The sequence below is a fragment of the Aquarana catesbeiana genome, linkage group LG09, assembly GCF_042186555.1.
Source record: "Aquarana catesbeiana isolate 2022-GZ linkage group LG09, ASM4218655v1, whole genome shotgun sequence".
Taxonomy (NCBI): Eukaryota; Metazoa; Chordata; class Amphibia; order Anura; family Ranidae; genus Aquarana; species Aquarana catesbeiana.
The window spans coordinates 58,238,115-58,251,861 of NC_133332.1; the positions used below are offsets into that span (position 1 = coordinate 58,238,115).

Sequence of the window (13,747 nt, forward strand, 5' to 3'; positions counted from 1 at the left end):
TGTGAAGTGGAAGGAAAATGATAAATGGTTATCAACATTTTTTACAAATAAATATCTGAAAAGTGTGACGTGCATTTGTATTCAGCCCCCTTTACTCTGATACCTCTAAATAAAATCTAGTGGAACCAATTGCCTTCAGAAGTCACCTAATTAGTAAATAGAGTCCACCTGTGTGTAATTTAATCTCAGTATAAATACAGCTGTTCTGTGAAGCCCTCAGCAGTTTGTTAGAGAACCTTAGTGAACAAACAGAATCATGAAGGCCAAGGAACACACCAAACAGGTCAGAGATAAAGTTGTGGAGAAGTTTAAAGCAGGACTAGGTTATACAAAAATATCCCAAGCTTTGAACATCTCACAGAGCACTGTACAATCCATCATCTGAAAATGGAAAGAGTATGGCACAAGTGCAAACCTACCAAGACATGGCTGTCCACCTAAAGTGACAGGTCGGGCAAGGAGAGCATTAATCAGTGAAGCAGCCAAGAGGCCCATGGTAACTCTTGAGGAGCTGCAGAGATCCACAGCTCAGGTGGGAGAATCTGTCCACAGGACACCTATAAGTTGTGCACTCCACAAATCTGGCCTTTATGGAAGAGTAACAAGAAGGAAACCATTGTTGAAAGAAAGCCATAAGAAATCCCATTTGCGAGAAGCCATGTGGGGAACATAGCAAACATGTGGAAGAAGGTGCTCTGGTTATTTGATACCAAAATTGAACTTTTTGGCCTAAAAGTAAAACTCTATGTGTGGCGGAAAACTAACACTGCACATCACCCTGAACACACCATCCCCACTGTCCAATCATTTGTCCAATTTTTGGAATCCAAAAATGACTCCATTGAGTCCAATCATTTGTTTCACATGGTGGTGGCAGCATCATACTGTGGGGATGCTTTTCTTCAGCAGGGACAGGGAAGCTGGTCAGAGTTGATGGGAAGATGGATGGAGCCAAATACAGGGGAGTCTTAGAAGAAAACTAGTTAGAGTATGCAAAAGACTTGAGACTGGGGGTGGGGGGTTCACCTTCCAGCAGAAAAACGACCCTAAACATACAGCCAGAGCTACAATGGAATGGTTTAGGTCAAAGCAAATTCATGTGTTAGTGTAATGTTTGTGCAGAATCACTGTGACCCTTAACCCCTTTCTCCTGATGCATGCTGGGGAGGGGGCTATACCAGGAAGTCAGTCACAAGTGTTTGTAGGACTGGAAGCAGCCGCATGATACTTAGAGGGGGACCTGTTGTATTATGACTCCTCCATGTAAGAATATACATCACTTTCTGAGTGAGTAATAAACCCTTCCCTGGGTAAAAAGTGCATCCAGCCTGTGTGTAACTTGCTGAGCGGATACTGGCAGCATTACTAGCAACACCCTGAGAGACCCCGTGTCGAAGGGACATAACAGTGACGACGAGGATTGTGGATTTTAGCACACATGGATTTCATAGGGTTTATTCAACCATTTGATCCTGCTGCTGAATCATGGAGCTCCTGTGTGGAGAGGCTGGAGCAGTATATGGAAGCAAATAGTGTGGCTGTAGAAAAGAAAGTTGCAGTTTTCCTCACAGCATTAAGTCAAGCTGCATACGGCACTCTCAGAGACCTAATTTCTCCAGAAAAGCTGGCCTCTAAGCCCCTGCCTGAGTTAATTCAGAGGCTACATGAGCACTACAACCGGTTGTACAAATCGGTTGAAGTCTTAGGCCTGTGGGGATCAGATGGGAATACATGTGCCCGGTATGCCCCAGGGGAACCTTATCTCCTTTTATCAAGTTGTTGTCATCCCAGGGGAGCATACCTATGACTGGGTGGAGATATTTCCAAATGTCTGATTTTTTTTTACATAATTAGAACCCTGATTAAGGCCCTTGAGCTCTCTTACTACATTTGAGACTTTGTGCATGAAGATGTCAGAGTCCAATCATTTGCTATCTCATTTGTATAAGATAGTTCTCAGTGGTCAAAACGGTCCAACCCCCTACTTTATTAAAGAATGAGAAAGAGAACTAAACTACACATTTACCTCACCACAAGTTAAGAAACTGTTGGAATCAACACATTTTACTTCTTTAACTTCAAATGACGGCGGGGCGGGGGGCCTATCGTTCTGGGACGCCGTCACATGACGGCATCCCAGAACGGCCGCTCTTGCGCTCCCGCAGTGGTGCAGAGCACGCCGAATGCGCCCGTGCCATGTCGCTAGGACACGGCATGACCCCGATCTCTGTAAAGAGCCACGTCTGTGGCTCTTTAACCATGTGATTGACTGTGTCCAAACAAGGAAGTGCAGGTAATCAGCTCTCCTCGCCTCACACTAACAGAGTGTGTGGCGAGGAGAGCCGATCAGCGGCATCTCCTCACAGGGGACATCTACGAATGGAATCAGGGCACTGATCATCAGTGCCCTGATTACAATATTGCAATAGAGTGTCACAAATTAGTGCCCAACATTGCCCACCAATGCCAGCTATCAGTGCCCACCAGTGGCAGCAATCAGTGCCCACCACTGCCCACAAGTGCCACCAGTCAGTGCTCATTAGCGATGCCAGTCAGTGCTGGCAATCAGTGCCGCCTATCAGTGCTGCCCATCAATGCCCATCACTGCTGTCAATCAATGCCCATCAGTAATGCCCATCAGTGTCGCCCATCAGTGCCACCCATCAATGCCTATCAGTGTTCATCAGTACCGCCTATCAGTGCCCACTAGTGCCGCTTATCAGTGCCCACCAGTGCCACCCATTAGTGCCCACCAGTGCCGCCTAACAGTGCACATCAGTGCCACCTAACAGTGCTCAACAGTGCCACATATCAGTGCCACCTATCAGTGCCCATAAGATATCAGTGCCTCCTCATCAGTGCCACCTAATCAGTGCCCATAAGTTTTTTTGTAAAAAAATAAAAAAACCCAGCAGTGACTAAATACCACCAAAAGAAAGCTCTACTTGTGTAAAGAAAATGATAAAAAATGTGTTTGGGTACAGTGTAGCATGACCGCGCAATTGTCATTTAAAGTGCGACAGCGCTGAAAGCTGAAAAATGGCCTGGGCAGGAAGTGCCCGATAGGCAAGTGGTTAAATTCCTCTACACAAGAAAAGTCCTATATGTTTATAGCCAGATGGTATCAAACTCCAGCACGATTGGCACAGATATACCGGACAGCAAACGAACACTGCTGGAGGAGCTGTAAACAAAAGGGTACACTCTTTAATATATGGTGGTCCTGCCCAAGTTTTAGATCTTTTTGATGGGAGTAAGCCCCATGGATCAAGAAGTTGTCCACTAAACCTATAGAAATGTCACCTTTACATTTTCTGTTCCACGGAATGCCTGTATCTATCAAATCCTATAAGAAAAGCATCACTCCAAACCTACTGAATGCAGCTAAAACATTAATACCCAGGTATTGGACACAGACCACATGCCCCACTCTGTTGGAATGGAAAAAAGAAGTTGAAGTAATAATGGAGGCGGAAAGATGGGTGCATGAGGTTAGAAACCAACAAGATAAGTTTAAAAATACATGGGCAGGTTGGAAGCAATACTTCTCAGAGGTTGATAAAGATTAAAATATAATAGAGGGTGGATGTAGGTTGATACTTGGCGCAATAGGTTGTAACACTGCCCCAGAGTCTCATTCCTCTAATAGGTGCACTTGATATTTAGTAAATGTACCATATTTATCGGCGTATAACACGCACTTTTTTCCCCTTAAAATCAGGGGGAAATCGTGGGTGCGTGTTATACGCCGATCCCCGCTGTTTGTGAGGGCAAGAGGAGCACCGGCGACATTGACCGAGCCGAGCAGAGTGTACTGTGTACTCGGCTAAGCTCGTCTCCGCTCGCAGTCACGCCCAATCCCACCTCCTAGCCTTTACGTCCCGTTATTGGACCAGTGTTGTGTCCATCAAAGGAGCCGGGCCAAGGGGCGGGACGGTGTGTGACTGCGAGCGGAGCCGAGTAGCCGAGTACACAGTACACTCGGCTCAGTCTATGTCGGTCCTCTTGGCTTCAAAGACAGCGGGGAGGAGCCGAGAGGAGCCGAATACACATGACAACTGTGTATGTCGGCGGCGCTAAATTTAAAAAAACCCATCATGCTGCAATTTTGGGCAAGGCTGCAGATGGACACTAGGGAAGGCTGCAGATGGACACTAGGGAAGGCTGCAGACGGACACTAGGGAAGGCTGCAGATGGACAGTGTGCAAGGCTGCATTGATGGGCATTTAAAAAGTTTTGTTTTGTTTTTTTGATTACTTTTATTCCTATTACAAGGAATGTAAACCTCCCTTGTAATAGGAATCTATGTGACAGGTCCTATTTATGGAGAGATATGGGGTCAATAAGACCCCACATCTCTCCTCCAGGCTGGAAAGCATGAGATCGGGAAAAAAATTCACCAATCTCATGCTGACAGCCACGATCGCGGATTCGTTTATTTCCGGGTACCCGGGCGTGACGTCATAACATCGCGCCCGGGCCTCCGATGGTCATAGAGATGACTGGTGACCATTTGGTAACCAATCATCTCTATCGTCTTCATCTGGCGCCGACCAATTCTTTCTCCGGCCCCTGATGGCACGGGAGAGATCGGAGAAGCACCGGATGGCGTCGGGAGGGGGGGACATCCCCTCCCGTCGCCTATAAGAACGATCAAGCGGCGGAACTGCCGCTATGATTGCTCTTATCTTGCACAGAATCGCCGGCTGCAAAGAATGATATCTGAATGATAGGCTTGTGTAATTCGTTTCGTAACGAATCAAAATTCGTCCGAATATAACAACTTTCGGACATTCGGAAGCATTCGAATATCCGAACAAAGCAATTACGAATAAAACCGAATCCAAACTAAATTCTACCATAAATAGTCGTTGTTTTCGGCATAATTCGTTAATGCTTTAACGCGGCCTAATGCATTCGTAATCGCTTTGAACGAAAATTCGAATGCACTCGAATGTCCGAAAGTTGCAAAATACAGACGAAGTCGAATGCTTACGAATGCATCCGAAAGTTGCAAAATACAGACGAATTTGAATACTTACAAATGCATCCGAATGTCCGAGAGTTGCACAATTCATACGAATTTCAATTTCAGTGCGAATTCATTTGTTATTCCGGATATTAAAAACGTACAGTTCTTTAAGCCAATCACTTGATTCCTTGGGGGCTGGATTACTGGCATGGAGTAATTTACAGTCCAATCAGCTGCTTTCTTTTGTGCTGGAGGTTGGATTAAGGGTAAAACTTTACTGCACATGCCTGCCTGGTGGTAACTGAGTGAGAAAGGGAGATTGAGCAGAGGAGGGGAGACATTTGAGAAGCAGCAGAAGAGAGTCCAGTCTTTTGTCAAGATGGATTCAAGCTCTCAACATGAGGTTCCACCTCCTGTTACCAGCCGCAGCAGTGACACAGCAACAACAACCACTACCAGCACCTGTGAGTACCTTGTACCACCATTCTCTGTGTCATGTATGTCAGCATCTGTATTGCCAGGCCCAGACAGTCGTACTTCCACCACCAGTACTACACAACGTTCCAGTAGTCGTGTTGTTAGGTCTCACAGGAGTGACTTTTCAAAGGGGAGGCAAATGAAGCAGCAGGAGCAGCTTTCCTGTCCTGCTTCAGTGCCTCATCCACAGCTTTCAGGCAGAGCTAGCAGCTGCAAAAGGCCAAACTCTCATACTATGACTAGCAGTAGTGCTGTGCTAAGGCCACCCTCCAAACAGAAAAGGTCAGAGAGGGAAACTGTAGGTTCAAAATCCCCTACTAGCAGGGCTAAGAGGTCCTGCTCTGAGACCAGGAAGCAGTCAGCATCTATTGCATGTCGTCGCCTTTTTCAGGATCTTCCCCAAAAAACAACCTGCACAATTACTACTAGTGCCAGTTGTGTCACCACCACCTCCGCTATGGGCACTTTGGGAAATGTGGTGACACCAAGTATATTTTACAGGAAAGGCCTGACAGTACCACCAACACAGGCTTTTGATTCTGATCCATTTAAGCAGCCTAAACGTGAAATAATAGAATATGAGCAAGACATTTTGCGTGCTCATAGTTCCACCACCACCACTCACATTGGCACCACCATCACCACTGAAAAAATTACATCTGCAGGTCATACAAGTAATGAGGGAGATTTTTTAGGCACATTTCCCATTAGCTATCCGAGAGAAACGGGAATTCAGCAGGACCCCCCAACATCTGATGGTGATAAATCCTCCTTCATAAACGTGGAAGATTCAGATTATACCTTACCTTTTAATCTCGATCAGGAACCAAATATTGATGAGATAGAATATTCTTCCCATATTAAATGTGATTCCCCACTGTTGTATTCCCCTGAAAGAACAGCACCGGTGGCACCTGCCTCTCCTGTTCCAGTTGAGTCTCCCATTAACATTAGAGCTGCCAGCAAAACTGTTGGTCAAGTAACCTCCTTCACTCCCTGACATGAGGCCACCTCCCGTTTTATCTCAAAAACACAGCAGCATAGCAGAGTGCACAGGCCAGGCTACAACCTAAATTAAGCAACTTGCTTCAGCATCTGCAGCTGAAGAGGAAACGCTCTCAAAAAAATCTTCACCACACAGTGGCAGCACCCGTCGTTCAAAAATTTGGGAGCATTTCGTGACAGTTGGTGATGGCCGCACAGCTGCGTGTAAACTATGCGGCAGAGAAGTCAGCCGTGGGAGACTGTTGGGTCATCTCACAAACGCTGGGATGAAGCAACACATGCTTACCCACCACAGGCCAGTGGTGCTGAGGGAAGAAATGGGTGTGGCTCCCCCATCTACCACCACCATTACCAACAGCAGTGTCAAAGTCACAGCTACTTCTGCAGCTGCAGGTCATCATACTAAAATGGTAAAGACATCCATACAGCCCACTATAGAAAATTTTGGAAGGGTACATTACCGGGGTATGTCAAAACAGCAATCCCGTAAAATTACGCGCCTCATCGGACAACTTATAGCTGTTGGGGGGCTTCTTTCAATTTTGTGGAAGGGGAGCTCTTCAAGCAGCTGATGCAGGCTGTGGCACCACAATATTAGGTCCCTTCACGCACCACATTCAGTAGAATGGTAGTGCCCTCACTGTACCGGTCATGTGTTGGGGTTTTGAAGGATTTGCTGGGGAAGGCTGCTGGCCAATCAGTTCACTTTACAACTGATTTATGGAGTGCTACAAGTGGCCAGCATGCCTTCCTGTCCTTGACTGCCCATTGGTGGCAGCCCAATGTGTCGCAAGATGTACAACCAACACCAAAAAAAACTCCAAGGTCAAGAAAAACCTCAAGCGCTGTGGCCACTGCCACAGTGCACAAGACAGGATTGCACTCCTTCCTCCTCCATGCTGAGGTGATGGATCAGCAGCACACATCACAGAATTTTCTAAATGCACTTCAGAAAATCATAGGGAAGTGGCTAGGGGAACAGGCAGGCACGAATGTCAAAATGGGATTTGTTGTCAGTGATGGTGGAGCTAACATGACAAAGGCTATCCGTGATGGAAGGTTTGTTGGTGTGCGCTGCTGTGCACACATCCTGCATCTAGTTGTTAGGTGTGCTCTTGATGATAATACTAACAGTGGAAGGTTAGCAGCACTTTTAGAGTCGTGCCGCAAAATTGCTGGTCACTTCCACCGTAGTGTGAAGGATAGCCACCTTCTCAGGCAGGAACAGAGAAAAGCAGGCCTCGTGGAGCACTGCCTCAAACAAGATGTTGGAACGAGGTGGAACTCCACCTTACATATGCTAGAGCGTATACTCGAGCAACAGAGGGCAATTCATGCAACGTCATGTGAACATTTTATTGGTATTACCAGACCACTAGGCAGGGAGGACTGGGTCATGATTGACCAAGTTGTCACAGTGCTCAGGCCTTTTGAGGATGTCACTGACAATTTAAGCAAAGAGAGTGCTAGCCTGGCAGAAGTGGTTCCCCTCTTTGCACACCTTTCTAATAAAATAGATTCCTTCCTTTCCAATAGGGAAAGATGGCCTGGTGGCAAAATACTTGCAGAAGTTGATGCCCTTCTGAGGAGACTGAAGGAGCAACTCAGTTGGCGCATAAAAGAGCTCATCGACCCTCGCCCCGAGTTCATGTTAGCCACAATTTGTGACCCCAGAATAAAAGGCAAAATAGCACTCAGGAAAAATACTCTCACCACCTGGCGGGATATATTGATAGAGAGGGTACGTGAGAGGGAAAGGCAAATGGGAATACAGTTAGAGGAGGGAGAAGAAGATGAGCTGGAGATGTCTGATGATACTCTGTTAGCTGATACTAGCAGCACTGCTACCAGTGCTCACTCCTCCAGAGCATCAGCCTTTTGGGCTGAGGCACTTGACAGTTTTGTGGGATACACTAAACAGCCCCCTAGAAAAGAAAAAAGTGCTGGTGACATAGTTAGGGCTTACCTAGCGGAACCTCCTTTGCCCCCCAGTACAGATCCCTTAAGTTTATGGGATGAGAAGAAGGGTGTGTGGCCTGCTTTGTCCTCGGTAGCCCAGGAGCTTCTTTCCTGTCCCTCAACCACGGTCCAGAGTGAGCGGGTGTTTTCTGTAACAGGAAATATTTTATGCCCTCATCGCTCACAATTGCTCCCCCAGCTCTTAGAGCAAATGGATTTTTTAAAAGTCAACCTGCCAAAGCTTGGTTACCCTGCTCTTGAGTTTGATGCTGAATAAAAAAATTATACTCATCCATGTTAACATAATTTTGAATTCTCCACCTGACCGAGTCCCACGTCTCCCCTAAGGTCCTCATTCCATGCCAGAAATCATCAGATATCCCATCCTGACCATTTATGTGAGGGCTTAAATATGGTAGTTAGTTACTCCATGTCTGACCCTATACCATCCTATCAAATATAATGAATTACTGAGATGGTCAGGTTGAAAACAAAGTTCCATTTGGTTTGTGATGATTTGGCATGGAATGATCCCCTACTAAGTCCCACCTCATACCCCCTGCCCTGCTATTTTCCTGTTCAAGGTTAGCTACTGATCTGGTAGTCTAACTTAAATAGTTGTCCTTTTGAGACAACTGTGTCATTTAGTATCATAAAAAATAAATGGGACAGCTGTATCATTTGTACATATAAATTAAAACTTTGAAAAATTCAGTTTGTGAAACTTACCTGCTGAAAGTCCTCCTAACTCCTGTCATTTCCACTCCCCCTGCCTTCTTCTCAAATCTCCAATACTTAGGACACTGGAACACAAACGCATTCCCTTTAAGTTTGGTATAAGCAGCACCATGAAGGGGAAAGGCAAACCATTTGGCAGTGCGACTGTGCACATGGTCATGCAATATATCAGGAAAGCACAGACCACTCATAAGTGCAAACAGCACCTTGGAGGATTGCCTTCGGGGTTTCACTACCTTGACAGGTGTCAAAACTGGCTCAAGCTGCTGGATTTGTATTTATTAAGTTAAATATGTTGTAGTTTTGGTTGTTTTGCTATGCAGCTTGCCAACCTGGCTGCTTGCTTGCTTACTCCTATACTTGTAGTACTAGTGGTGGAAATAGTGGTGATACGGAGTCTGCTGCTATGCTAATATACATAAAGACACATGAAAATGAAGGCCTACAATGGTACTACAAGTCTCCTATACCCCCACCACCAAAATGTTTTTTCGTTCAACCCTCTGATGGCACCTACATCGTGGCAAAAAGTTTTTTGCTGCTAATATATCCAGTTCACCAAGATATTCATGCAATTTCCAGGCCACATTGTTGGCAACATGGCACTTGTAAGTTGGCACTCTGGAAAGTCATCATCCACAACAAGGAAGGAAAGACTGTTATTGCGTTGCTGTGAGTCAGAAATAGGTGAGTACCTGCTCCCACTTCCCACATACTCCCCCATCCATCATTGATTTCCATTTATTTATGTAACTCTTGTTTTATTTGCCAATGTAGTGTAAGTACCACTGGAATGAGTGGATGAGGCTTCATCATGACAGACACATACAAGTTGAAGACTTCACAGGTACGCATTAACCATACACATCTTTTAGGATGTATAAATAACGGCAAACTTGTATGTAGGGATGCACGATAGCGGTATTAGATACTAGTAATTATTTCTCTGTACTCGTCTTCAATACCAAAGACTATTCAGGTGCATCCAGGCACTGTTAGAGAGCGTGACGCCAGCTTCACAGCTTATCAGGAAGCCAGGCCTCCCAGATTCTTGATTGGCAGTCATTTGGTATTGAAGAATACAGATGAAAAATTGCTCGACATTAATCTGGGTAGTTAGAGGGAGTACTTAATTCAAGGTTCTTAACTCAATCCTCCTTTTGATACATGAGCACAATTGAGGTGTATTTCCATGGAGGAGCTTGACCAACCCCCCCCCCCCTTTTTTTTTTCCTTTGTGATTGTGTTGTTTTTGTATAAAATAGATTAAGACGAGTTCGAGATTACAGGATGGTTGGACAGGGGATTTTTGGTTAAGAATTTCTTGTTGATGAGCAGTGTCCGGGTAGCGAATTAATTTACTATATGATTACATAGTTACATAGTTACATAGTAGGTGAGGTTGAAAAAAGACACAAGTCCATCAAGTCCAACCTATGTGTGTGATTATGTGTCAGTATTGCATTGTATATCCCTGTATGTTGTGGTCATTCAGGTGCTTATCTAATAGTTTCTTGAAGCTATCAATGCTCCCTGCTGAGACCACCGCCTGTGGAAGGGAATTCCACATCCTTGCCGCTCTTACAGTAAAGAACCCTCTACGTAGTTTAAGGTTAAACCTCTTTTCTTCTAATTTTAATGAGTGGCCACGAGTCTTGGTAAACTCTCTTCTGCGAAACAGTTTTATCCCTATTGTGGGGTTACCAGTCCGGTATTTGTAAATTGAAATCATATCCCCTCTCAAGCGTCTCTTCTCCAGAGAGAATAAGTTCAGTGCTCGCAACCTTTCCTCATAACTAAGATCCTCCAGACCCTTTATTAGCTTTGTTGCCCTTCTTTGTACTCGCTCCATTTCCAGTACATCCTTCCTGAGGACTGGTGCCCAGAACTGGACCGCATACTCTAGGTGCGGCCAGACCAGAGTCTTGTAGAGCGGGAGAATTATCGTTTTATCTCTGGAGTTGATCCCCCTTTTGATGCATGCCAATATTCTGTTTGCTTTGTTAGCAGCAGCTTGGCATTGCCTGCCATTGCTGAGCCTATCATCTACTAGGACCCCCAGGTCCTTTTCCATCCTAGATTCCCCCAGAGGTTCTCCCCCCAGTGTATAGATTGCATTCATATTTTTGCCACCCAAATGCATTATTTTACATTTTTCTACATTGAACCTCATTTGCCATGTAGTCTCCCACCCCATTAATTTGTTCAGGTCTTTTTGCAAGGTTTCCACGTCCTGCGGAGAAGTTATTGCCCTGCTTAGCTTAGTATCGTCTGCAAATACAGAGATTGAACTGTTTATCCCATCCTCCAGGTCGTTTATGAACAAATTAAATAGGATTGGTCCCAGCACAGAACCTTGGGGATAGATATGATAGATATGATATGATAGATATTAAGATATGATTTTAATGTGATAGTGGATGTAATATTTGCCTGCTCTACTGTATATGTATATGTATTCGAGCTTGTCTTGTGTCGGAATAAATAAAATAAATGTAAAAAAAAAAATTGCTCGTATCCAATATCGGTATCAGTGCATCCCTACATAGAGGGAATCTCAAGTGATGCATGCATGTTCATTTCAAACATAAAATCAAGAAAGCTGTATACTGAACACTTATACACTTTTCCAGATCATTATATGTTGTAGTCCAAAGTTTCAGTAACAGAAATGGAAATAGTATTAGTATTCATTACTAATACTTTTTCCATTTCTGTTACTGCAACTTTGAACTAGAACATATAATGATGCGGAAATAAAAAGAGAATAGTAAGGTCAGCGAGCCAGTATAATACCTAGCTAAATCTAAATGAAGTTGTTGGTGACAACTGGCAAGGATGTTCTTTTTAAGTTGATGATTACCATGTGTGATAGCATGTGTGTTATTATTAAGCAATAAGCAACCAGATATGTAATAAAGTGTAAAATATCACATAATAATCAATATATAAGCACTAAAGTATGCTTTTATTTGGCGAAAATTATTTGCATTTATTTGCACAAACAAACGTAGAAAAATAACATGTATGTTAACACGTATACATATATATATATATATATATATATATATATATATACAACTCTAAACAAAACGGTGAACTGAGCTGCTTTGGGTCCTGGGGCAGAGGAAGAACTAACCCTCAGTTTTCAGAAGGAGAGGGTTCTCTGCTGCTTTCTGTACTAACAGACGAGCTCCCAGGCAATGGAGCATTGTGCCTGGAAATTGCTTCCATCAATGAGAGTCTCAAATGCTCCATTGCCTGGTTGTGCTGTTGGTTTACCCGGCTCAACAACAATTCAAAATGGTCCATTTGCTGTCTGCCTATGAGATGTATGGTCCGGGTAAGCCTTCTCATGTCCCGTGACTGCCTTCTATTTTCAGTTGACAATCTCCTCACTTCTCTAAGGAGCCTCTCAATTTGTGCAGTTAAGCCAGGCGGTACAGCAGTTGGCACCCGGACAGGAGGTGGCGACTGCAGTACATGCACACTGGGGGCAGCAAAACATGGTGGCAGCAGCATGCCTGAACTTTGGCCCCTGACCTCCTCCTCTGGCCATGGGGAGAAGCCAGGAGTCTGTGACATTGCAGGTCTCAATTCTGGCTCATTCTGCAGCTCTATACCCTCCAAAATAAGGACAGGCGAGTGCGGGCTGCACTGTGGTCTCCCCTCTGGCTGGTCTTGTTGATCTAAAATAGATGAGATAGCAAATGTTGACGATAGCATTCATAAACAATTCTAGGTTACACATACAAACATTAGGGTTGATTTACTAACACTGGACACAGTGCTAACTCTGGTGAAGCTATGCAGAAACCAATCAGCTTCTAACTTTAGCTTGTTTAATTAAGCTTTCCCCAAAAAATCTGGAAGCTGATTGATTTCTCTGCAGAGCTGCACCAGATTTTGCACTGTAATTTTGTGTAAATCCACTTCATTGTTTACTACTTTAAAACACAACACTTCACTGTATGATTTCATGGAGAAGTGATTGAAGTATGAGTTGTGTGTATGAAAATGGATGGTAATATCTTTTATATGTTAACCCTTTCATGACTAAGCCTATTTTTGACATTTGGTGTTTACAAGTTAAAATCCGTATTTTTTTGCTATAAAATTACTTAGAGCCCCCAAACATTATATATATATTTTTTAGCAGAGAATCTAGGGAATAAAATGGTGATTGTTGCAATATTTTTTATCACACGGTATTTGTGCAGGGGTGTTTTAAACACAACATTTTTGGGAAAAGGGACACATTCATGAATTTAAAAAATAAAAAAACAGTAAAGTTAGCCCAATTTTTTTGTATAATGTGAAAGATGATGTTACGCCGAGTAAATAAATACCAAACATGTCACGCTTTATAATTGCACGCACTCGTGGAATGGTGACAAACTACGGTACCTAAAAATCTCTATAGGCGACGCTTGAATTTTTTTTTACGGTTACCAGGTTAGAGTTACAGAGGAGGCCTAGTGCTAGAATTATTTATCTCGCTCTGACGATCACGGCGATACCTCACATGTGCGATTTGACCACCATTTATATGTGCGGGCGCAACTTCCGTATGCGTTTTTTAGTGCGCGAGCTCGC

At 44.1% G+C, this 13,747-nt stretch overlaps 1 long non-coding RNA gene and 1 pseudogene across 1 annotated transcript in view; one reads left to right on the top strand and one right to left on the bottom strand.

Annotated features, from left to right (window-relative positions):
- LOC141107683 (uncharacterized) overlaps window positions 1-13,747 on the top strand; it is a 130,191-nt gene that overhangs the window by 110,334 nt on the left and 6,110 nt on the right. The window contains exon 2 of the long non-coding RNA XR_012235951.1: window positions 9,929-9,998. This is a non-coding gene — a long non-coding RNA (uncharacterized lncRNA). The remainder of the gene's footprint in view (window positions 1-9,928; window positions 9,999-13,747) is intronic.
- The window catches only part of LOC141107682 (cytochrome P450 2F2-like), an 85,937-nt pseudogene that overhangs the window by 60,079 nt on the left and 12,111 nt on the right, over window positions 1-13,747 (bottom strand).